At 46.5% G+C, this 23,347-nt stretch overlaps 1 protein-coding gene and 6 non-coding genes across 7 annotated transcripts in view; all 7 read left to right on the top strand.

Annotated features, from left to right (window-relative positions):
* The window catches only part of LOC148139665 (uncharacterized), a 481,109-nt gene that overhangs the window by 165,784 nt on the left and 291,978 nt on the right, over positions 1-23,347 (top strand). The window lies entirely within an intron of this gene.
* On the top strand, positions 8,297-8,369 carry trnav-uac (transfer RNA valine (anticodon UAC)). The gene has a single exon. It is a non-coding gene; the product is annotated as a tRNA-Val (tRNA).
* On the top strand, positions 11,202-11,274 carry trnav-uac (transfer RNA valine (anticodon UAC)). The gene has a single exon. It is a non-coding gene; the product is annotated as a tRNA-Val (tRNA).
* On the top strand, positions 14,106-14,178 carry trnav-uac (transfer RNA valine (anticodon UAC)). The gene has a single exon. It is a non-coding gene; the product is annotated as a tRNA-Val (tRNA).
* trnav-uac (transfer RNA valine (anticodon UAC)) lies at positions 17,011-17,083 on the top strand. Its single transcript has one exon. It is a non-coding gene; the product is annotated as a tRNA-Val (tRNA).
* Positions 19,915-19,987, top strand: trnav-uac (transfer RNA valine (anticodon UAC)). Its single transcript has one exon. It is a non-coding gene; the product is annotated as a tRNA-Val (tRNA).
* On the top strand, positions 21,611-21,692 carry trnal-aag (transfer RNA leucine (anticodon AAG)). Its single transcript has one exon. It is a non-coding gene; the product is annotated as a tRNA-Leu (tRNA).

Here is a 23,347-nt window from a genome sequence, read left to right as displayed (position 1 = left end):
GAAGCTGTCTGTCGTTATTCAATGTGGGTGAGTTGTTACCAGAGGTCCTGAATCATGTTTTGGAGCAGTTCGCACGTTAATGGCTCATTCAACCAGCAACAGCAATGAAAGAAATTACACTCTCAGAGGAACCTCTGGACCTGTGCTTTGATAGCGTCGCTAGTATTAAGGTGCGCCCCGAGATCTAACCACATTGGAACTGAAACGGAGGAATCGACAGAGAGGCTACAGAATGACATCGCATCCATTTGGTTTTCTTTAAATCACTGACGAGCAGGAAAATGTAAACTGGGAGAGCGATTGGGGAAGTGAGGCAGTTGCAGCTCTGGTGAAATTCCTTCTTTGTGATTCACTCAGCAACCAGAGACGTGTGAAGGTGACTCAGGCGTGAGAGCTCTTCACATCGAGAACAAAAAAGCACTCAAGGGCAGTTAGCACCTCTTCCGGAGTGGGGGTGGGGTGAGCTAATTACCTTTTGACTTCTGTTACTATGTTCAGAAACTGCCTTTTAGATTGATGTGAACAGAAACTGCATTTCTAATAAGCACCGTGGAGTTTAGCAAAATTTATTGAGTCGCTTCTCGTCGACTCAGTTGGTATCCATGTGGCTCATATCCAGGTGTGAACATCTCTGCAGCGAATTGCACGGGTAAGGCAAAAAGGCAAGGAAAGTGTCATCTCGAACCGGCTCCGAGGTCAGAGCATCCTCACAATGTGATCTGTCGTTCTCGGATTGTAATGCTACCTCCGGTTTTAGGGTGGAGAACATTCTTTGGGACTCTTATTCTGCAAAACAGACACAGTGACTGTAACTATGCTGCGCGGTATGATGTGGTACACGGCCTGTTCAGCTTTGTGCATTTTCCGTGTAGTCCGGTGTGTTTCATGTTCCGTGTAAACGTGAAAGTTGTCCTGTTTCGATCAAAGGGTGAAATCATTTAGCAAAGCAAGAATCGAAATTGCAGTAATGTCAAGCAGCTCATGGTAATTTGACCAAATCATAACCGATCGCATGTTCTCACGCACTCACAGATACATTTGTAGTTGAGAAGATAGACTCAGCTTACCATTGATAGTTGTCTGGATTGATGGGCTATCATTATCTGCTGCGAAATTGATATTGTAGACTGGCACATCCCAGCAGTTGTGCGAGTCGGAGAGGGATCATGGAACCCTTTTCACGTGGCTTTGCATCGGTTGTTATGCAGGAGCACAATTGGAAGAGCAAGAAAATGGGGCAGCGCGGCTGGCTGGTAGTGTGGCCGAGCGGTCTAAGGCGCTGGATTAAGGCTCCAGTCTCGACAGATACCTGGGTTCGAATCCCACCGCTGCAATTTCTGCTGATCGTTTCCAACGACGCAGCTTGTTAAAATGCTGTTTCGACTCCTGCTGCATTTCTGTTCAAAACCGAAGAAAATTGGGTTTGCTTCCTGGGCAACTAACTGTGGTGTGGGAAAGTGCCGACTTTTCCGGTGTCTGTGCTGTCATGATCGTGTTCGCCTCCCGCGTGAAAAATCGCAAACAGCTCTGCTGTCCCAGGCAAGCTGAGCGTTTTCTGGAACCGAATGGCGACTGTGATTTCATTGCTGTTGTGAAACAAAGTCCTGCGGTGGCACGACTCGTCGTTATTTTGTTTTTGGCCAATGGGAAAATCGTTCCAATGAATTGCGATGTCACATGTTATTGAATTTCTCCCATTTCCTTCATTTCCGCCCTGCGGACATCGGAAGGGAAAGGTAATCTAATCCAGTCTGTGATTGGTGAAATTCACTTTTTTATGGCCCATTCTTATTGTGTTCTTTCTTTCTCTCTTTTCAGCATTGTCTGGGAAGTGGTGGTGCACTCAGGCTCCAGTATGTTTGAAAGAGCAGTTTGGAATTGCCCTGTTGTTAGTTGTGAGATTACTTTATGACTCATGCCCCCGGCCTGTCTCACATTTTGCATTCACGCTCGCTGTGTCTGAAAATGCATTTGGTTTGCCAGTTTTGTTTGTGTTCCGTGTTATATGCTTTCTGTTTTGCGATTCGCTCAATACATTACGAATTAACAGGGTTTCTGAGGTAACTTCCAGCTGCAAAAATCCTCAACTGAGAATCTGGGAAAATTTCCCGGAGTATGGTCAGTCGGAGCAAAAGTAAGGAAGTCGTTCGTTTCTGCAGTGTCTTACAACGCTACCTTTCCCGTGAGCAGTCGAACAGACTAAATGATTGTGCCACAGACTGCGACGGCAAACTCCGCTAAAAAGTAATCCTTTACAGCCGGTGTAAGCAACACAATGTTATTGGCGCACACCGCGTGGAAACAGATACTTCGGTGTATCGCGACCATGCTCACCACATAGCAAAAATTAAAGAAGTCCCATTAAACAACGAGCGATTGGAAACAGAAAGGTGAAAGGTAAAATGGCTTCAACTTTCAGTGCTGGGTGACACTGAGCCTTAGTCGTGGCGACTGCGCTTTGTTTCTGTAGTGTAGTGGTCATCACGTTCGCCTTACGCGCGAAAGGTCCCCAGTTCGAAACTGGGCCGAAACTGCTTTGTTCTTCAACTGCAGCATTTTACATGGACAGGAGCGGAGTTTTCTTGCTTGTTTTCTCATCTGCAAACCTGCCTTCGAATTTACTTGAACAAATCTGCTCTCGTAGTGAAATGTAATGCAACTCCATTTAATTACTGTGCAAAGCATTGTAAAGTTTTTCTCCAACCTGATTGTGATCATATGCCATTCTGTTTGAGAGTGTGGTTACCGCCTTCTGATCCTTCCACGAAAAGCAGTACCGCACTTGCATTCCTTCCGCAGGCGGCCCGTTTCCAAGACAGGGAAGAAGCTGATGCGCTGGTGACACAGCGCACCGCGGATTCCTGAACTCGTCTGTCTGTCAAATGTACCCCCAAAGCCGTCTATGAAGGACATCATTTGGAAGCCGTCTGTCGTTATTCAACGTGCGTGAGTTGTTACCAGAGGTCCTGAATCATGTTTTGGAGCAGTTCGCACGTTAGTGGCTCATTCAACCAGCAACAGCAATGAAAGAAATTACACTCTCAGAGGAACCTCTGGACCTGTGCTTTGATAGCGTCGCTAGTATTAAGGTGCGCCCCGAGATCTAACCACATTGGAACTGAAACGGAGGAATCGACAGAGAGGCTACAGAATGACATCGCATCCATTTGGTTTTCTTTAAATCACTGACGAGCAGGAAAATGTAAACTGGGAGGGCGATTGGGGAAGTGAGGCAGTTGCAGCTCTGGTGAAATTCCTTCTTTGTGATTCACTCAGCAACCAGAGACGTGTGAAGGTGACTCAGGCGTGAGAGCTCTTCACATCGAGAACAAAAAAGCACTCAAGGGCAGTTAGCACCTCTTCCGGAGTGGGGGTGGGGTGAGCTAATTACCTTTTGACTTCTGTTACTGTGTTCAGAAACTGCCTTTTAGATTGATGTGAACAGAAACTGCATTTCTAATAAGCACCGTGGAGTTTAGCAAAATTTATTGAGTCTCTTCTCGTCGACTCAGTTGGTATCCATGTGGCTCATATCCAGGTGTGAACATCTCTGCAGCGAATTGCACGGGTAAGGCAAAAAGGCAAGGAAAGTGGCATCTCGAACCGGCTCCGAGGTCAGAGCATCCTCACAATGTGATCTGTCGTTCTCGGATTGTAATGCTACCTCCGGTTTTAGGGCGGAGAACATTCTTTGGGACTCTTATTCTGCAAAACAGACACAGTGACTGTAACTATGCTGCGCGGTATGATGTGGTACACGGCCTGTTCAGCTTTGTGCATTTTCCCTGTAGTCCGGTGTGTTTCATGTTCCGTGTAAACGTGAAAGTTGTCCTGTTTCGATCAAAGGGTGAAATCATTTAGCAAAGCAAGAATCGAAATTGCAGTAATGTCAAGCAGCTCATGGTAATTTGACCAAATCATAACCGATCGCATGTTCTCACGCACTCACAGATACATTTGTAGTTGAAAAGATTCTGAGAAGATAGACTCAGCTTACCATTGATAGTTGTCTGGATTGATGGGCTATCATTATCTGCTGCGAAATTGATATTGTAGACGGGCACATCCCAGCAGTTGTGCGAGTCGGAGAGGGATCATGGAACCCTTTTCACGTGGCTTTGCATCGGTTGTTATGCAGGAGCACAATTGGAAGAGCAAGAAAATGGGGCAGCGCGGCTGGCTGGTAGTGTGGCCGAGCGGTCTAAGGCGCTGGATTAAGGCTCCAGTCTCGACAGATACCTGGGTTCGAATCCCACCGCTGCTATTTTTGCTGATCGTTTCCAACGACGCAGCTTGTTAAAATGCTGTTTCGACTCCTGCTGCATTTCTGTTTAAAACCGAAGAAAATTGGGTTTGCTTCCCGGGCAATGAACTGTGGTGTGGCAAAGTCCCAACTTTTCCGGTGTCTGTGCTGTCATGATCGTGTTCGCCTCCTGCGTGGAAAATCGCAAACAGCTCTGCTGTCGCAGGCAAGTTGAGCGTTTACTGGAACCGAATGTCGACTGTGATTTCATTGCTGTTGTGAAACAAAGTCCTGCAGTGGCACGACTCGTCGTTATTTTGTTTTATGGCCAATGGGAAAATCGTTCCAATGAATTGCGATGTCACATGTTATTGAATTTCTGCCATTTCCTTCATTTCCGTCCTGCGGACATCGGAAGGGAAAGGTAATCTAATCCAGTCTGTGATTGGTGAAATTCACTTTTTTATGGCCCATTCTTATTGTGTTCTTTCTTTCTCTCTTTTCAGCATTGTCTGGGAAGTGGTGGTGCACTCAGGCTCCAGTATGTTTGAAAGAGCAGTTTGGAATTGCCCTGTTGTTAGTTGTGAGATTACTTTATGACTCATGCCCCCGGCCTGTCTCACATTTTGCATTCATGCTCGCTGTGTCTGAAAATGCATTTGGTTTGCCAGTTTTGTTTGTGTTCCGTGTTAAATGCTTTCTGTTTTGCGATTCGCTCAATACATTTCGAATTAACAGGGTTTCTGAGGTAACTTCCAGCTGCAAAAATCCTCAACTGAGAATCTGGGAAAATTTCCCGGAGTATGGTCAGTCGGAGCAAAAGTAAGGAAGTCGTTCGTTTCTGCAGTGTCTTACAACGCTACCTTTCCCGTGAGCAGTCGAACAGACTAAATGATTGTGCCACAGACTGCGGCGGCCAGCTCCGCTAAAAAGTAATCCTTTACAGCCGGTGTAAGCAACACAATGTTATTGGCGCACACCGCGTGGAAACAGATACTTCGGTGTATCTCGTCCATGCTCACCACATAGCCAAAATTAAAGAAGTCCCATTAAACAACGAGCGATTGGAAACAGAAAGGTGAAAGGTAAAATGGCTTCAACTTTCAGTGCTGGGTGCCACTGAGCCTGAGCAGTGGCGACTGCGCCTTGTTTCTGTAGTGTTGTGGTCATCACGTTCGCCTTACGCGCGAAAGGTCCCCAGTTCGAAACTGGGCAGAAACTGCTTTGTTCTTCAACTGCAGCATTTTACATGGACAGGAGCGGAGTTTGCTTGCTTGCTTTCCCATCTGCAAACCTGCCTTCGAATTTGCTTGAACAAATCTGCTCTCGTAGTGAAATGTAATGCAACTCCATTTAATTACTGTGAAAAGCATTGTAAAGTTTTTCTCCAACCTGATTGTGATCATATGCCATTCTGTTTGAGAGTGTAGTTATCGCCTTCTGATCCTTCCACGAAAATCAGTATCGCACTTGCATTCCTTGCGCAGGCGGCCCGTTTTCAAGACAGGGAAGAAGCTGATGCGCTGGTGTCACAGCGCACCGCGGATTCCTGAACTAGTCTGTCTGTCAAATGTACCCCCAAAGTCGTCTATGAAGGACATCATTTGGAAGCGGTCTGTCGGTATTCAACGTGCGTGAGTTGTTACCAGAGGTCCTGAATCATGTTTTGGAGCAGTTCGCACGTTAGTGGCTCATTCAATTAGCAACAGCAATGAAAGAAATTACACTCTCAGAGAACCTCTGGACCTGTGCTTTGATAGCGGCCCGAGATCTAACCACGTTGGAACTGAAACGGAGGAATCGACAGAGAGGCTACAGAATGACATCGCATCCATTTGGTTTTCTTTAAATCACTGACGAGCAGGAAAATGTAAACTGGGAGGGCGAGTGGGGAAGTGAGGCAGTTGCAGCTCTGGTGAAATTCCTTCTTTGTGATTCACTCAGCAACCAGAGACGTGTGAAGGTGACTCAGGCGTGAGAGCTCTTCACATCGAGAACAAAAAAGCACTCAAGGGCAGTTAGCACCTCTTCCGGAGTGGGGGTGGGGTGAGCTAATTACCTTTTGACTTCTGTTACTATGTTCAGAAACTGCCTTTTAGATTGATGTGAACAGAAACTGCATTTCTAATCAGCACCGTGGAGTTTAGCAAAATTTATTGAGTCGCTTCTCGTCGACTCAGTTGGTATCCATGTGGCTCATATCCAGGTGTGAACATCTCTGCAGCGAATTGCACGGGTAAGGCAAAAAGGCAAGGAAAGTGTCATCTCGAACCGGCTCCGAGGTCAGAGCATCCTCACAATGTGATCTGTCGTTCTCGGATTGTAATGCTACCTCCGGTTTTAGGGTGGAGAACATTCTTTGGGACTCTTATTCTGCAAAACAGTGACTGAAACGATGCTGCGCGGTATGATGTGGAACACGGCCTGCTCAGCTTTGTGCATTTTCCCGGTAGTCCGGTGTGTTTCATGTTCCGTGTAAACGTGAAAGTTGTCCTGTTTCGATCAAAGGGTGAAATCATTTAGCAAAGCAAGAATCGAAATTGCAGTAATGTCAAGCAGCTCATGGTAATTTGACCAAATCATAACCGATCGCATGTTCTCACGCACTCACAGATACATTTGTAGTTGAAAAGATTCTGAGAAGATAGACTCAGCTTACCATTGATAGTTGTCTGGATTGATGGGCTATCATTATCTGCTGCGAAATTGATATTGTAGACGGGCACATCCCAGCAGTTGTGCGAGTCGGAGAGGGACCATGGAACCCTTTTCACGTGGCTTTGCATCGGTTGTTATGCAGGAGCACAATTGGAAGTGCAAGAAAATGATGCAGCGCGGCTGGCTGGTAGTGTGGCCGAGCGGTCTAAGGCGCTGGATTAAGGCTCCAGTCTCGACAGAGGCGTGGGTTCGAATCCCACCGCTGCCGTTTCTGCTGATCGTTTCCAACGACGCAGCTTGTTAAAATGCTGTTTCGACTCCTGCTGCATTTCTGTTTAAAACCGAAGAAAATTGGGTTTGCTTCCCGGGCAATGAACTGTGGTGTGGCAAAGTCCCAACTTTTCCGGTGTCTGTGCTGTCATGATCGTGTTCGCCTCCTGCGTGGAAAATCGCAAACAGCTCTGCTGTCGCAGGCAAGTTGAGCGTTTACTGGAACCGAATGTCGACTGTGATTTCATTGCTGTTGTGAAACAAAGTCCTGCAGTGGCACGACTCGTCGTTATTTTGTTTTATGGCCAATGGGAAAATCGTTCCAATGAATTGCGATGTCACATGTTATTGAATTTCTGCCATTTCCTTCATTTCCGTCCTGCGGACATCGGAAGGGAAAGGTAATCTAATCCAGTCTGTGATTGGTGAAATTCACTTTTTTATGGCCCATTCTTATTGTGTTCTTTCTTTCTCTCTTTTCAGCATTGTCTGGGAAGTGGTGGTGCACTCAGGCTCCAGTATGTTTGAAAGAGCAGTTTGGAATTGCCCTGTTGTTAGTTGTGAGATTACTTTATGACTCATGCCCCCGGCCTGTCTCACATTTTGCATTCATGCTCGCTGTGTCTGAAAATGCATTTGGTTTGCCAGTTTTGTTTGTGTTCCGTGTTAAATGCTTTCTGTTTTGCGAATCGCTCAATACATTTCGAATTAACAGGGTTTCTGAGGTAACTTCCAGCTGCAAAAATCCTCAACTGAGAATCTGGGAAAATTTCCCGGAGTATGGTCAGTCGGAGCAAAAGTAAGGAAGTCGTTCGTTTCTGCAGTGTCTTACAACGCTACCTTTCCCGTGAGCAGTCGAACAGACTAAATGATTGTGCCACAGACTGCGGCGGCCAGCTCCGCTAAAAAGTAATCCTTTACAGCCGGTGTAAGCAACACAATGTTATTGGCGCACACCGCGTGGAAACAGATACTTCGGTGTATCTCGTCCATGCTCACCACATAGCCAAAATTAAAGAAGTCCCATTAAACAACGAGCGATTGGAAACAGAAAGGTGAAAGGTAAAATGGCTTCAACTTTCAGTGCTGGGTGCCACTGAGCCTGAGCAGTGGCGACTGCGCCTTGTTTCTGTAGTGTAGTGGTCATCACGTTCGCCTTACGCGCGAAAGGTCCCCAGTTCGAAACTGGGCAGAAACTGCTTTGTTCTTCAACTGCAGCATTTTACATGGACAGGAGCGGAGTTTGCTTGCTTGCTTTCCCATCTGCAAACCTGCCTTCGAATTTGCTTGAACAAATCTGCTCTCGTAGTGAAATGTAATGCAACTCCATTTAATTACTGTGAAAAGCATTGTAAAGTTTTTCTCCAACCTGATTGTGATCATATGCCATTCTGTTTGAGAGTGTAGTTATCGCCTTCTGATCCTTCCACGAAAATCAGTATCGCACTTGCATTCCTTGCGCAGGCGGCCCGTTTTCAAGACAGGGAAGAAGCTGATGCGCTGGTGTCACAGCGCACCGCGGATTCCTGAACTAGTCTGTCTGTCAAATGTACCCCCAAAGTCGTCTATGAAGGACATCATTTGGAAGCGGTCTGTCGGTATTCAACGTGCGTGAGTTGTTACCAGATGTCCTGAATCATGTTTTGGAGCAGTTCGCACGTTAGTGGCTCATTCAATTAGCAACAGCAATGAAAGAAATTACACTCTCAGAGAACCTCTGGACCTGTGCTTTGATAGCGGCCCGAGATCTAACCACGTTGGAACTGAAACGGAGGAATCGACAGAGAGGCTACAGAATGACATCGCATCCATTTGGTTTTCTTTAAATCACTGACGAGCAGGAAAATGTAAACTGGGAGGGCGAGTGGGGAAGTGAGGCAGTTGCAGCTCTGGTGAAATTCCTTCTTTGTGATTCACTCAGCAACCAGAGACGTGTGAAGGTGACTCAGGCGTGAGAGCTCTTCACATCGAGAACAAAAAAGCACTCAAGGGCAGTTAGCACCTCTTCCGGAGTGGGGGTGGGGTGAGCTAATTACCTTTTGACTTCTGTTACTATGTTCAGAAACTGCCTTTTAGATTGATGTGAACAGAAACTGCATTTCTAATCAGCACCGTGGAGTTTAGCAAAATTTATTGAGTCGCTTCTCGTCGACTCAGTTGGTATCCATGTGGCTCATATCCAGGTGTGAACATCTCTGCAGCGAATTGCACGGGTAAGGCAAAAAGGCAAGGAAAGTGTCATCTCGAACCGGCTCCGAGGTCAGAGCATCCTCACAATGTGATCTGTCGTTCTCGGATTGTAATGCTACCTCCGGTTTTAGGGTGGAGAACATTCTTTGGGACTCTTATTCTGCAAAACAGTGACTGAAACGATGCTGCGCGGTATGATGTGGAACACGGCCTGCTCAGCTTTGTGCATTTTCCCGGTAGTCCGGTGTGTTTCATGTTCCGTGTAAACGTGAAAGTTGTCCTGTTTCGATCAAAGGGTGAAATCATTTAGCAAAGCAAGAATCGAAATTGCAGTAATGTCAAGCAGCTCATGGTAATTTGACCAAATCATAACCGATCGCATGTTCTCACGCACTCACAGATACATTTGTAGTTGAAAAGATTCTGAGAAGATAGACTCAGCTTACCATTGATAGTTGTCTGGATTGATGGGCTATCATTATCTGCTGCGAAATTGATATTGTAGACGGGCACATCCCAGCAGTTGTGCGAGTCGGAGAGGGACCATGGAACCCTTTTCACGTGGCTTTGCATCGGTTGTTATGCAGGAGCACAATTGGAAGTGCAAGAAAATGATGCAGCGCGGCTGGCTGGTAGTGTGGCCGAGCGGTCTAAGGCGCTGGATTAAGGCTCCAGTCTCGACAGAGGCGTGGGTTCGAATCCCACCGCTGCCGTTTCTGCTGATCGTTTCCAACGACGCAGCTTGTTAAAATGCTGTTTCGACTCCTGCTGCATTTCTGTTTAAAACCGAAGAAAATTGGGTTTGCTTCCCGGGCAATGAACTGTGGTGTGGCAAAGTCCCAACTTTTCCGGTGTCTGTGTTGTCATGATCGTGTTCGCCTCCTGCGTGGAAAATCGCAAACAGCTCTGCTGTCGCAGGCAAGTTGAGCGTTTACTGGAACCGAATGTCGACTGTGATTTCATTGCTGTTGTGAAACAAAGTCCTGCAGTGGCACGACTCGTCGTTATTTTGTTTTATGGCCAATGGGAAAATCGTTCCAATGAATTGCGATGTCACATGTTATTGAATTTCTGCCATTTCCTTCATTTCCGTCCTGCGGACATCGGAAGGGAAAGGTAATCTAATCCAGTCTGTGATTGGTGAAATTCACTTTTTTATGGCCCATTCTTATTGTGTTCTTTCTTTCTCTCTTTTCAGCATTGTCTGGGAAGTGGTGGTGCACTCAGGCTCCAGTATGTTTGAAAGAGCAGTTTGGAATTGCCCTGTTGTTAGTTGTGAGATTACTTTATGACTCATGCCCCCGGCCTGTCTCACATTTTGCATTCATGCTCGCTGTGTCTGAAAATGCATTTGGTTTGCCAGTTTTGTTTGTGTTCCGTGTTAAATGCTTTCTGTTTTGCGATTCGCTCAATACATTTCGAATTAACAGGGTTTCTGAGGTAACTTCCAGCTGCAAAAATCCTCAACTGAGAATCTGGGAAAATTTCCCGGAGTATGGTCAGTCGGAGCAAAAGTAAGGAAGTCGTTCGTTTCTGCAGTGTCTTACAACGCTACCTTTCCCGTGAGCAGTCGAACAGACTAAATGATTGTGCCACAGACTGCGGCGGCCAGCTCCGCTAAAAAGTAATCCTTTACAGCCGGTGTAAGCAACACAATGTTATTGGCGCACACCGCGTGGAAACAGATACTTCGGTGTATCTCGTCCATGCTCACCACATCGCCAAAATTAAAGAAGTCCCATTAAACAACGAGCGATTGGAAACAGAAAGGTGAAAGGTAAAATGGCTTCAACTTTCAGTGCTGGGTGCCACTGAGCCTGAGCCGTGGCGACTGCGCCTTGTTTCTGTAGTGTAGTGGTCATCACGTTCGCCTTACGCGCGAAAGGTCCCCAGTTCGAAACTGGGCAGAAACTGCTTTGTTCTTCAACTGCAGCATTTTACATGGACAGGAGCGGAGTTTGCTTGCTTGCTTTCCCATCTGCAAACCTGCCTTCGAATTTGCTTGAACAAATCTGCTCTCGTAGTGAAATGTAATGCAACTCCATTTAATTACTGTGAAAAGCATTGTAAAGTTTTTCTCCAACCTGATTGTGATCATATGCCATTCTGTTTGAGAGTGTAGTTATCGCCTTCTGATCCTTCCACGAAAATCAGTATCGCACTTGCATTCCTTGCGCAGGCGGCCCGTTTTCAAGACAGGGAAGAAGCTGATGCGCTGGTGTCACAGCGCACCGCGGATTCCTGAACTAGTCTGTCTGTCAAATGTACCCCCAAAGTCGTCTATGAAGGACATCATTTGGAAGCGGTCTGTCGGTATTCAACGTGCGTGAGTTGTTACCAGAGGTCCTGAATCATGTTTTGGAGCAGTTCGCACGTTAGTGGCTCATTCAATTAGCAACAGCAATGAAAGAAATTACACTCTCAGAGAACCTCTGGACCTGTGCTTTGATAGCGGCCCGAGATCTAACCACGTTGGAACTGAAACGGAGGAATCGACAGAGAGGCTACAGAATGACATCGCATCCATTTGGTTTTCTTTAAATCACTGACGAGCAGGAAAATGTAAACTGGGAGGGCGAGTGGGGAAGTGAGGCAGTTGCAGCTCTGGTGAAATTCCTTCTTTGTGATTCACTCAGCAACCAGAGACGTGTGAAGGTGACTCAGGCGTGAGAGCTCTTCACATCGAGAACAAAAAAGCACTCAAGGGCAGTTAGCACCTCTTCCGGAGTGGGGGTGGGGTGAGCTAATTACCTTTTGACTTCTGTTACTATGTTCAGAAACTGCCTTTTAGATTGATGTGAACAGAAACTGCATTTCTAATCAGCACCGTGGAGTTTAGCAAAATTTATTGAGTCGCTTCTCGTCGACTCAGTTGGTATCCATGTGGCTCATATCCAGGTGTGAACATCTCTGCAGCGAATTGCACGGGTAAGGCAAAAAGGCAAGGAAAGTGTCATCTCGAACCGGCTCCGAGGTCAGAGCATCCTCACAATGTGATCTGTCGTTCTCGGATTGTAATGCTACCTCCGGTTTTAGGGTGGAGAACATTCTTTGGGACTCTTATTCTGCAAAACAGTGACTGAAACGATGCTGCGCGGTATGATGTGGAACACGGCCTGCTCAGCTTTGTGCATTTTCCCGGTAGTCCGGTGTGTTTCATGTTCCGTGTAAACGTGAAAGTTGTCCTGTTTCGATCAAAGGGTGAAATCATTTAGCAAAGCAAGAATCGAAATTGCAGTAATGTCAAGCAGCTCATGGTAATTTGACCAAATCATAACCGATCGCATGTTCTCACGCACTCACAGATACATTTGTAGTTGAAAAGATTCTGAGAAGATAGACTCAGCTTACCATTGATAGTTGTCTGGATTGATGGGCTATCATTATCTGCTGCGAAATTGATATTGTAGACGGGCACATCCCAGCAGTTGTGCGAGTCGGAGAGGGACCATGGAACCCTTTTCACGTGGCTTTGCATCGGTTGTTATGCAGGAGCACAATTGGAAGTGCAAGAAAGTGATGCAGCGCGGCTGGCTGGTAGTGTGGCCGAGCGGTCTAAGGCGCTGGATTAAGGCTCCCGTCTCGACAGAGGCGTGGGTTCGAATCCCACCGCTGCCATTTCTGCTGATCGTTTCCAACGACGCAGCTTGTTAAAATGCTGTTTCGACTTCTGCTGCATTTCTGTTTAAAACCGAAGAAAATTGGGTTTGCTTCCCGGGCAATGAACTGTGGTGTGGCAAAGTCCCAACTTTTCCGGTGTCTGTGCTGTCATGATCGTGTTCGCCTCCTGCGTGGAAAATCGCAAACAGCTCTGCTGTCGCAGGCAAGTTGAGCGTTTACTGGAACCGAATGTCGACTGTGATTTCATTGCTGTTGTGAAACAAAGTCCTGCGGTGGCACGACTCGTCGTTATTTTGTTTTATGGCCAATGGGAAAATCGTTCCAATGAATTGCGATGTCACATGTTATTGAATTTCTCCCATTTCCTTCATTTCCGTCCTGCAGACATCGGAAGGGAAAGGTAATCTAATCCAGTCTGTGATTGGTGAAATTCACTTTTTATGGCCCATTCTTATTGTGTTCTTTCTTTCTCTCTTTTCAGCATTGTCTGGGAAGTGGTGGTGCACTCAGGCTCCAGTATGTTTGAAAGAGCAGTTTGGAATTGCCCTGTTGTTAGTTGTGAGATTACTTTATGACTCATGCCCCCGGCCTGTCTCACATTTTGCATTCATGCTCGCTGTGTCTGAAAATGCATTTGGTTTGCCAGTTTTGTTTGTGTTCCGTGTTAAATGCTTTCTGTTTTGCGAATCGCTCAATACATTTCGAATTAACAGGGTTTCTGAGGTAACTTCCAGCTGCAAAAATCCTCAACTGAGAATCTGGGAAAATTTCCCGGAGTATGGTCAGTCGGAGCAAAAGTAAGGAAGTCGTTCGTTTCTGCAGTGTCTTACAACGCTACCTTTCCCGTGAGCAGTCGAACAGACTAAATGATTGTGCCACAGACTGCGGCGGCCAGCTCCGCTAAAAAGTAATCCTTTACAGCCGGTGTAAGCAACACAATGTTATTGGCGCACACCGCGTGGAAACAGATACTTCGGTGTATCTCGTCCATGCTCACCACATAGCCAAAATTAAAGAAGTCCCATTAAACAACGAGCGATTGGAAACAGAAAGGTGAAAGGTAAAATGGCTTCAACTTTCAGTGCTGGGTGCCACTGAGCCTGAGCAGTGGCGACTGCGCCTTGTTTCTGTAGTGTAGTGGTCATCACGTTCGCCTTACGCGCGAAAGGTCCCCAGTTCGAAACTGGGCAGAAACTGCTTTGTTCTTCAACTGCAGCATTTTACATGGACAGGAGCGGAGTTTGCTTGCTTGCTTTCCCATCTGCAAACCTGCCTTCGAATTTGCTTGAACAAATCTGCTCTCGTAGTGAAATGTAATGCAACTCCATTTAATTACTGTGAAAAGCATTGTAAAGTTTTTCTCCAACCTGATTGTGATCATGTGCCATTCTGTTTGAGAGTGTAGTTATCGCCTTCTGATCCTTCCACGAAAATCAGTATCGCACTTGCATTCCTTGCGCAGGCGGCCCGTTTTCAAGACAGGGAAGAAGCTGATGCGCTGGTGTCACAGCGCACCGCGGATTCCTGAACTAGTCTGTCTGTCAAATGTACCCCCAAAGTCGTCTATGAAGGACATCATTTGGAAGCGGTCTGTCGGTATTCAACGTGCGTGAGTTGTTACCAGATGTCCTGAATCATGTTTTGGAGCAGTTCGCACGTTAGTGGCTCATTCAATTAGCAACAGCAATGAAAGAAATTACACTCTCAGAGAACCTCTGGACCTGTGCTTTGATAGCGGCCCGAGATCTAACCACGTTGGAACTGAAACGGAGGAATCGACAGAGAGGCTACAGAATGACATCGCATCCATTTGGTTTTCTTTAAATCACTGACGAGCAGGAAAATGTAAACTGGGAGGGCGAGTGGGGAAGTGAGGCAGTTGCAGCTCTGGTGAAATTCCTTCTTTGTGATTCACTCAGCAACCAGAGACGTGTGAAGGTGACTCAGGCGTGAGAGCTCTTCACATCGAGAACAAAAAAGCACTCAAGGGCAGTTAGCACCTCTTCCGGAGTGGGGGTGGGGTGAGCTAATTACCTTTTGACTTCTGTTACTATGTTCAGAAACTGCCTTTTAGATTGATGTGAACAGAAACTGCATTTCTAATCAGCACCGTGGAGTTTAGCAAAATTTATTGAGTCGCTTCTCGTCGACTCAGTTGGTATCCATGTGGCTCATATCCAGGTGTGAACATCTCTGCAGCGAATTGCACGGGTAAGGCAAAAAGGCAAGGAAAGTGTCATCTCGAACCGGCTCCGAGGTCAGAGCATCCTCACAATGTGATCTGTCGTTCTCGGATTGTAATGCTACCTCCGGTTTTAGGGTGGAGAACATTCTTTGGGACTCTTATTCTGCAAAACAGTGACTGAAACGATGCTGCGCGGTATGATGTGGAACACGGCCTGCTCAGCTTTGTGCATTTTCCCGGTAGTCCGGTGTGTTTCATGTTCCGTGTAAACGTGAAAGTTGTCCTGTTTCGATCAAAGGGTGAAATCATTTAGCAAAGCAAGAATCGAAATTGCAGTAATGTCAAGCAGCTCATGGTAATTTGACCAAATCATAACCGATCGCATGTTCTCACGCACTCACAGATACATTTGTAGTTGAAAAGATTCTGAGAAGATAGACTCAGCTTACCATTGATAGTTGTCTGGATTGATGGGCTATCATTATCTGCTGCGAAATTGATATTGTAGACGGGCACATCCCAGCAGTTGTGCGAGTCGGAGAGGGACCATGGAACCCTTTTCACGTGGCTTTGCATCGGTTGTTATGCAGGAGCACAATTGGAAGTGCAAGAAAATGATGCAGCGCGGCTGGCTGGTAGTGTGGCCGAGCGGTCTAAGGCGCTGGATTAAGGCTCCAGTCTCGACAGAGGCGTGGGTTCGAATCCCACCGCTGCCGTTTCTGCTGATCGTTTCCAACGACGCAGCTTGTTAAAATGCTGTTTCGACTCCTGCTGCATTTCTGTTTAAAACCGAAGAAAATTGGGTTTGCTTCCCGGGCAATGAACTGTGGTGTGGCAAAGTCCCAACTTTTCCGGTGTCTGTGTTGTCATGATCGTGTTCGCCTCCTGCGTGGAAAATCGCAAACAGCTCTGCTGTCGCAGGCAAGTTGAGCGTTTACTGGAACCGAATGTCGACTGTGATTTCATTGCTGTTGTGAAACAAAGTCCTGCAGTGGCACGACTCGTCGTTATTTTGTTTTATGGCCAATGGGAAAATCGTTCCAATGAATTGCGATGTCACATGTTATTGAATTTCTGCCATTTCCTTCATTTCCGTCCTGCGGACATCGGAAGGGAAAGGTAATCTAATCCAGTCTGTGATTGGTGAAATTCACTTTTTTATGGCCCATTCTTATTGTGTTCTTTCTTTCTCTCTTTTCAGCATTGTCTGGGAAGTGGTGGTGCACTCAGGCTCCAGTATGTTTGAAAGAGCAGTTTGGAATTGCCCTGTTGTTAGTTGTGAGATTACTTTATGACTCATGCCCCCGGCCTGTCTCACATTTTGCATTCATGCTCGCTGTGTCTGAAAATGCATTTGGTTTGCCAGTTTTGTTTGTGTTCCGTGTTAAATGCTTTCTGTTTTGCGATTCGCTCAATACATTTCGAATTAACAGGGTTTCTGAGGTAACTTCCAGCTGCAAAAATCCTCAACTGAGAATCTGGGAAAATTTCCCGGAGTATGGTCAGTCGGAGCAAAAGTAAGGAAGTCGTTCGTTTCTGCAGTGTCTTACAACGCTACCTTTCCCGTGAGCAGTCGAACAGACTAAATGATTGTGCCACAGACTGCGGCGGCCAGCTCCGCTAAAAAGTAATCCTTTACAGCCGGTGTAAGCAACACAATGTTATTGGCGCACACCGCATGGAAACAGATACTTCGGTGTATCTCGTCCATGCTCACCACATAGCCAAAATTAAAGAAGTCCCATTAAACAACGAGCGATTGGAAACAGAAAGGTGAAAGGTAAAATGGCTTCAACTTTCAGTGCTGGGTGCCACTGAGCCTGAGCCGTGGCGACTGCGCCTTGTTTCTGTAGTGTAGTGGTCATCACGTTCGCCTTACGCGCGAAAGGTCCCCAGTTCGAAACTGGGCAGAAACTGCTTTGTTCTTCAACTGCAGCATTTTACATGGACAGGAGCGGAGTTTGCTTGCTTGCTTTCCCATCTGCAAACCTGCCTTCGAATTTGCTTGAACAAATCTGCTCTCGTAGTGAAATGTAATGCAACTCCATTTAATTACTGTGCAAAGCATTGTAAAGTTTTTCTCCAACCTGATTGTGATCATATGCCATTCTGTTTGAGAGTGTAGTTATCGCCTTCTGATCCTTCCACGAAAATCAGTATCGCACTTGCATTCCTTGCGCAGGCGGCCCGTTTTCAAGACAGGGAAGAAGCTGATGCGCTGGTGTCACAGCGCACCGCGGATTCCTGAACTAGTCTGTCTGTCAAATGTACCCCCAAAGTCGTCTATGAAGGACATCATTTGGAAGCGGTCTGTCGGTATTCAACGTGCGTGAGTTGTTACCAGAGGTCCTGAATCATGTTTTGGAGCAGTTCGCACGTTAGTGGCTCATTCAATTAGCAACAGCAATGAAAGAAATTACACTCTCAGAGAACCTCTGGACCTGTGCTTTGATAGCGGCCCGAGATCTAACCACGTTGGAACTGAAACGGAGGAATCGACAGAGAGGCTACAGAATGACATCGCATCCATTTGGTTTTCTTTAAATCACTGACGAGCAGGAAAATGTAAACTGGGAGGGCGAGTGGGGAAGTGAGGCAGTTGCAGCTCTGGTGAAATTCCTTCTTTGTGATTCACTCAGCAACCAGAGACGTGTGAAGGTGACTCAGGCGTGAGAGCTCTTCACATCGAGAACAAAAAAGCACTCAAGGGCAGTTAGCACCTCTTCCGGAGTGGGGGTGGGGTGAGCTAATTACCTTTTGACTTCTGTTACTATGTTCAGAAACTGCCTTTTAGATTGATGTGAACAGAAACTGCATTTCTAATCAGCACCGTGGAGTTTAGCAAAATTTATTGAGTCGCTTCTCGTCGACTCAGTTGGTATCCATGTGGCTCATATCCAGGTGTGAACATCTCTGCAGCGAATTGCACGGGTAAGGCAAAAAGGCAAGGAAAGTGTCATCTCGAACCGGCTCCGAGGTCAGAGCATCCTCACAATGTGATCTGTCGTTCTCGGATTGTAATGCTACCTCCGGTTTTAGGGTGGAGAACATTCTTTGGGACTCTTATTCTGCAAAACAGTGACTGAAACGATGCTGCGCGGTATGATGTGGAACACGGCCTGCTCAGCTTTGTGCATTTTCCCGGTAGTCCGGTGTGTTTCATGTTCCGTGTAAACGTGAAAGTTGTCCTGTTTCGATCAAAGGGTGAAATCATTTAGCAAAGCAAGAATCGAAATTGCAGTAATGTCAAGCAGCTCATGGTAATTTGACCAAATCATAACCGATCGCATGTTCTCACGCACTCACAGATACATTTGTAGTTGAAAAGATTCTGAGAAGATAGACTCAGCTTACCATTGATAGTTGTCTGGATTGATGGGCTATCATTATCTGCTGCGAAATTGATATTGTAGACGGGCACATCCCAGCAGTTGTGCGAGTCGGAGAGGGACCATGGAACCCTTTTCACGTGGCTTTGCATCGGTTGTTATGCAGGAGCACAATTGGAAGTGCAAGAAAGTGATGCAGCGCGGCTGGCTGGTAGTGTGGCCGAGCGGTCTAAGGCGCTGGATTAAGGCTCCCGTCTCGACAGAGGCGTGGGTTCGAATCCCACCGCTGCCATTTCTGCTGATCGTTTCCAACGACGCAGCTTGTTAAAATGCTGTTTCGACTTCTGCTGCATTTCTGTTTAAAACCGAAGAAAATTGGGTTTGCTTCCCGGGCAATGAACTGTGGTGTGGCAAAGTCCCAACTTTTCCGGTGTCTGTGCTGTCATGATCGTGTTCGCCTCCTGCGTGGAAAATCGCAAACAGCTCTGCTGTCGCAGGCAAGTTGAGCGTTTACTGGAACCGAATGTCGACTGTGATTTCATTGCTGTTGTGAAACAAAGTCCTGCGGTGGCACGACTCGTCGTTATTTTGTTTTATGGCCAATGGGAAAATCGTTCCAATGAATTGCGATGTCACATGTTATTGAATTTCTCCCATTTCCTTCATTTCCGTCCTGCAGACATCGGAAGGGAAAGGTAATCTAATCCAGTCTGTGATTGGTGAAATTCACTTTTTATGGCCCATTCTTATTGTGTTCTTTCTTTCTCTCTTTTCAGCATTGTCTGGGAAGTGGTGGTGCACTCAGGCTCCAGTATGTTTGAAAGAGCAGTTTGGAATTGCCCTGTTGTTAGTTGTGAGATTACTTTATGACTCATGCCCCCGGCCTGTCTCACATTTTGCATTCATGCTCGCTGTGTCTGAAAATGCATTTGGTTTGCTAGTTTTGTTTGTGTTCCGTGTTAAATGCTTTCTGTTCTGCGATTCGCTCAATACATTTCGAATTAACAGGGTTTCTGAGGTAACTTCCAGCTGCAAAAATCCTCAACTGAGAATCTGGGAAAATTTCCCGGAGTATGGTCAGTCGGAGCAAAAGTAAGGAAGTCGTTCGTTTCTGCAGTGTCTTACAACGCTACCTTTCCCGTGAGCAGTCGAACAGACTAAATGATTGTGCCACAGACTGCGGCGGCCAGCTCCGCTAAAAAGTAATCCTTTACAGCCGGTGTAAGCAACACAATGTTATTGGCGCACACCGCGTGGAAACAGATACTTCGGTGTATCTCGTCCATGCTCACCACATAGCCAAAATTAAAGAAGTCCCATTAAACAACGAGCGATTGGAAACAGAAAGGTGAAAGGTAAAATGGCTTCAACTTTCAGTGCTGGGTGCCACTGAGCCTGAGCAGTGACGACTGCGCCTTGTTTCTGTAGTGTAGTGGTCATCACGTTCGCCTTACGCGCGAAAGGTCCCCAGTTCGAAACTGGGCAGAAACTGCTTTGTTCTTCAACTGCAGCATCTTACATGGACAGGAGCGGAGTTTGCTTGCTTGCTTTCCCATCTGCAAACCTGCCTTCGAATTTGCATGAACAAATCTGCTCTCGTAGTGAAATGTAATGCAACTCTATTTAATTACTGTGCAAAGCATTGTAAAGTTTTTCTCCAACCTGATTGTGATCATATGCCATTCTGTTTGAGAGTGTAGTTATCGCCTTCTGATCCTTCCACGAAAATCAGTATCGCACTTGCATTCCTTGCGCAGGCGGCCCGTTTTCAAGACAGGGAAGAAGCTGATGCGCTGGTGTCACAGCGCACCGCGGATTCCTGAACTAGTCTGTCTGTCAAATGTACCCCCAAAGTCGTCTATGAAGGACACCATTTGGAAGCGGTCTGTCGGTATTCAACGTGCGTGAGTTGTTACCAGAGGTCCTGAATCATGTTTTGGAGCAGTTCGCACGTTAGTGGCTCATTCAATTAGCAACAGCAATGAAAGAAATTACACTCTCAGAGAACCTCTGGACCTGTGCTTTGATAGCGGCCCGAGATCTAACCACGTTGGAACTGAAACGGAGGAATCGACAGAGAGGCTACAGAATGACATCGCATCCATTTGGTTTTCTTTAAATCACTGACGAGCAGGAAAATGTAAACTGGGAGGGCGAGTGGGGAAGTGAGGCAGTTGCAGCTCTGGTGAAATTCCTTCTTTGTGATTCACTCAGCAACCAGAGACGTGTGAAGGTGACTCAGGCGTGAGAGCTCTTCACATCGAGAACAAAAAAGCACTCAAGGGCAGTTAGCACCTCTTCCGGAGTGGGGGTGGGGTGAGCTAATTACCTTTTGACTTCTGTTACTATGTTCAGAAACTGCCTTTTAGATTGATGTGAACAGAAACTGCATTTCTAATCAGCACCGTGGAGTTTAGCAAAATTTATTGAGTCGCTTCTCGTCGACTCAGTTGGTATCCATGTGGCTCATATCCAGGTGTGAACATCTCTGCAGCGAATTGCACGGGTAAGGCAAAAAGGCAAGGAAAGTGTCATCTCGAACCGGCTCCGAGGTCAGAGCATCCTCACAATGTGATCTGTCGTTCTCGGATTGTAATGCTACCTCCGGTTTTAGGGTGGAGAACATTCTTTGGGACTCTTATTCTGCAAAACAGTGACTGAAACGATGCTGCGCGGTATGATGTGGAACACGGCCTGCTCAGCTTTGTGCATTTTCCCGGTAGTCCGGTGTGTTTCATGTTCCGTGTAAACGTGAAAGTTGTCCTGTTTCGATCAAAGGGTGAAATCATTTAGCAAAGCAAGAATCGAAATTGCAGTAATGTCAAGCAGCTCATGGTAATTTGACCAAATCATAACCGATCGCATGTTCTCACGCACTCACAGATACATTTGTAGTTGAAAAGATTCTGAGAAGATAGACTCAGCTTACCATTGATAGTTGTCTGGATTGATGGGCTATCATTATCTGCTGCGAAATTGATATTGTAGACGGGCACATCCCAGCAGTTGTGCGAGTCGGAGAGGGACCATGGAACGCTTTTCACGTGGCCTTGCATCGGTTGTTATGCAGGAGCACAATTGGAAGTGCAAGAAAATGATGCAGCGCGGCTGGCTGGTAGTGTGGCCGAGCGGTCAAAGGCGCTGGATTAAGGCTCCAGTCTCGACAGAGGCGTGGGTTCGAATCCCACCGCTGCCATTTCTGCTGATCGTTTCCAACGACGCAGCTTGTTAAAATGCTGTTTCGACTCCTGCTGCATTTCTGTTTAAAACCGAAGAAAATTGGGTTTGCTTCCCGGGCAATGAACTGTGGTGTGGCAAAGTCCCAACTTTTCCGGTGTCTGTGCTGTCATGATCGTGTTCGCCTCCTGCGTGGAAAATCGCAAACAGCTCTGCTGTCGCAGGCAAGTTGAGCGTTTACTGGAACCGAATGTCGACTGTGATTTCATTGCTGTTGTGAAACAAAGTCCTGCGGTGGCACGACTCGTCGTTATTTTGTTTTATGGCCAATGGGAAAATCGTTCCAATGAATTGCGATGTCACATGTTATTGAATTTCTCCCATTTCCTTCATTTCCGTCCTGCGGACATCGGAAGGGAAAGGTAATCTAATCCAGTCTGTGATTGGTGAAATTCACTTTTTTATGGCCCATTCTTATTGTGTTCTTTCTTTCTCTCTTTTCAGCATTGTCTGGGAAGTGGTGGTGCACTCAGGCTCCAGTATGTTTGAAAGAGCAGTTTGGAATTGCCCTGTTGTTAGTTGTGAGATTACTTTATGACTCATGCCCCCGGCCTGTCTCACATTTTGCATTCATGCTCGCTGTGTCTGAAAATGCATTTGGTTTGCCAGTTTTGTTTGTGTTCCGTGTTAAATGCTTTCTGTTTTGCGAATCGCTCAATACATTTCGAATTAACAGGGTTTCTGAGGTAACTTCCAGCTGCAAAAATCCTCAACTGAGAATCTGGGAAAATTTCCCGGAGTATGGTCAGTCGGAGCAAAAGTAAGGAAGTCGTTCGTTTCTGCAGTGTCTTACAACGCTACCTTTCCCGTGAGCAGTCGAACAGACTAAATGATTGTGCCACAGACTGCGACGGCCAGCTCCGCTAAAAAGTAATCCTTTACAGCCGGTGTAAGCAACACAATGTTATTGGCGCACACCGCGTGGAAACAGATACTTCGGTGTATCTCGTCCATGCTCACCACATAGCCAAAATTAAAGAAGTCCCATTAAACAACGAGCGATTGGAAACAGAAAGGTGAAAGGTAAAATGGCTTCAACTTTCAGTGCTGGGTGCCACTGAGCCTGAGCAGTGGCGACTGCGCCTTGTTTCTGTGGTGTAGTGGTCATCACGTTCGCCTTACGCGCGGAAGGTCCCCAGTTCGAAACTGGGCAGAAACTGCTTTGTTCTTCAACTGCAGCATCTTACATGGACAGGAGCGGAGTTTGCTTGCTTGCTTTCCCATCTGCAAACCTGCCTTCGAATTTGCTTGAACAAATCTGCTCTCGTAGTGAAATGTAATGCAACTCCATTTAATTACTGTGCAAAGCATTGTAAAGTTTTTCTCCAACCTGATTGTGATCATATGCCATTCTGTTTGAGAGTGTAGTTATCGCCTTCTGATCCTTCCACGAAAATCAGTATCGCACTTGCATTCCTTGCGCAGGCGGCCCGTTTTCAAGACAGGGAAGAAGCTGATGCGCTGGTGTCACAGCGCACCGCGGATTCCTGAACTAGTCTGTCTGTCAAATGTACCCCCAAAGTCGTCTATGAAGGACATCATTTGGAAGCGGTCTGTCGGTATTCAACGTGCGTGAGTTGTTACCAGAGGTCCTGAATCATGTTTTGGAGCAGT

Source organism: Chiloscyllium plagiosum, unplaced genomic scaffold (genome assembly GCF_037043375.1).
Source record: "Chiloscyllium plagiosum isolate Xiang-an unplaced genomic scaffold, Cpla_swu_hap1 HiC_scaffold_38, whole genome shotgun sequence".
In the NCBI taxonomy this organism is placed as follows: Eukaryota; Metazoa; Chordata; class Chondrichthyes; order Orectolobiformes; family Hemiscylliidae; genus Chiloscyllium; species Chiloscyllium plagiosum.
The sequence above is the reverse complement of the archived record's forward strand: the minus strand, read 5'-3'. Positions and strand labels throughout refer to the sequence as shown.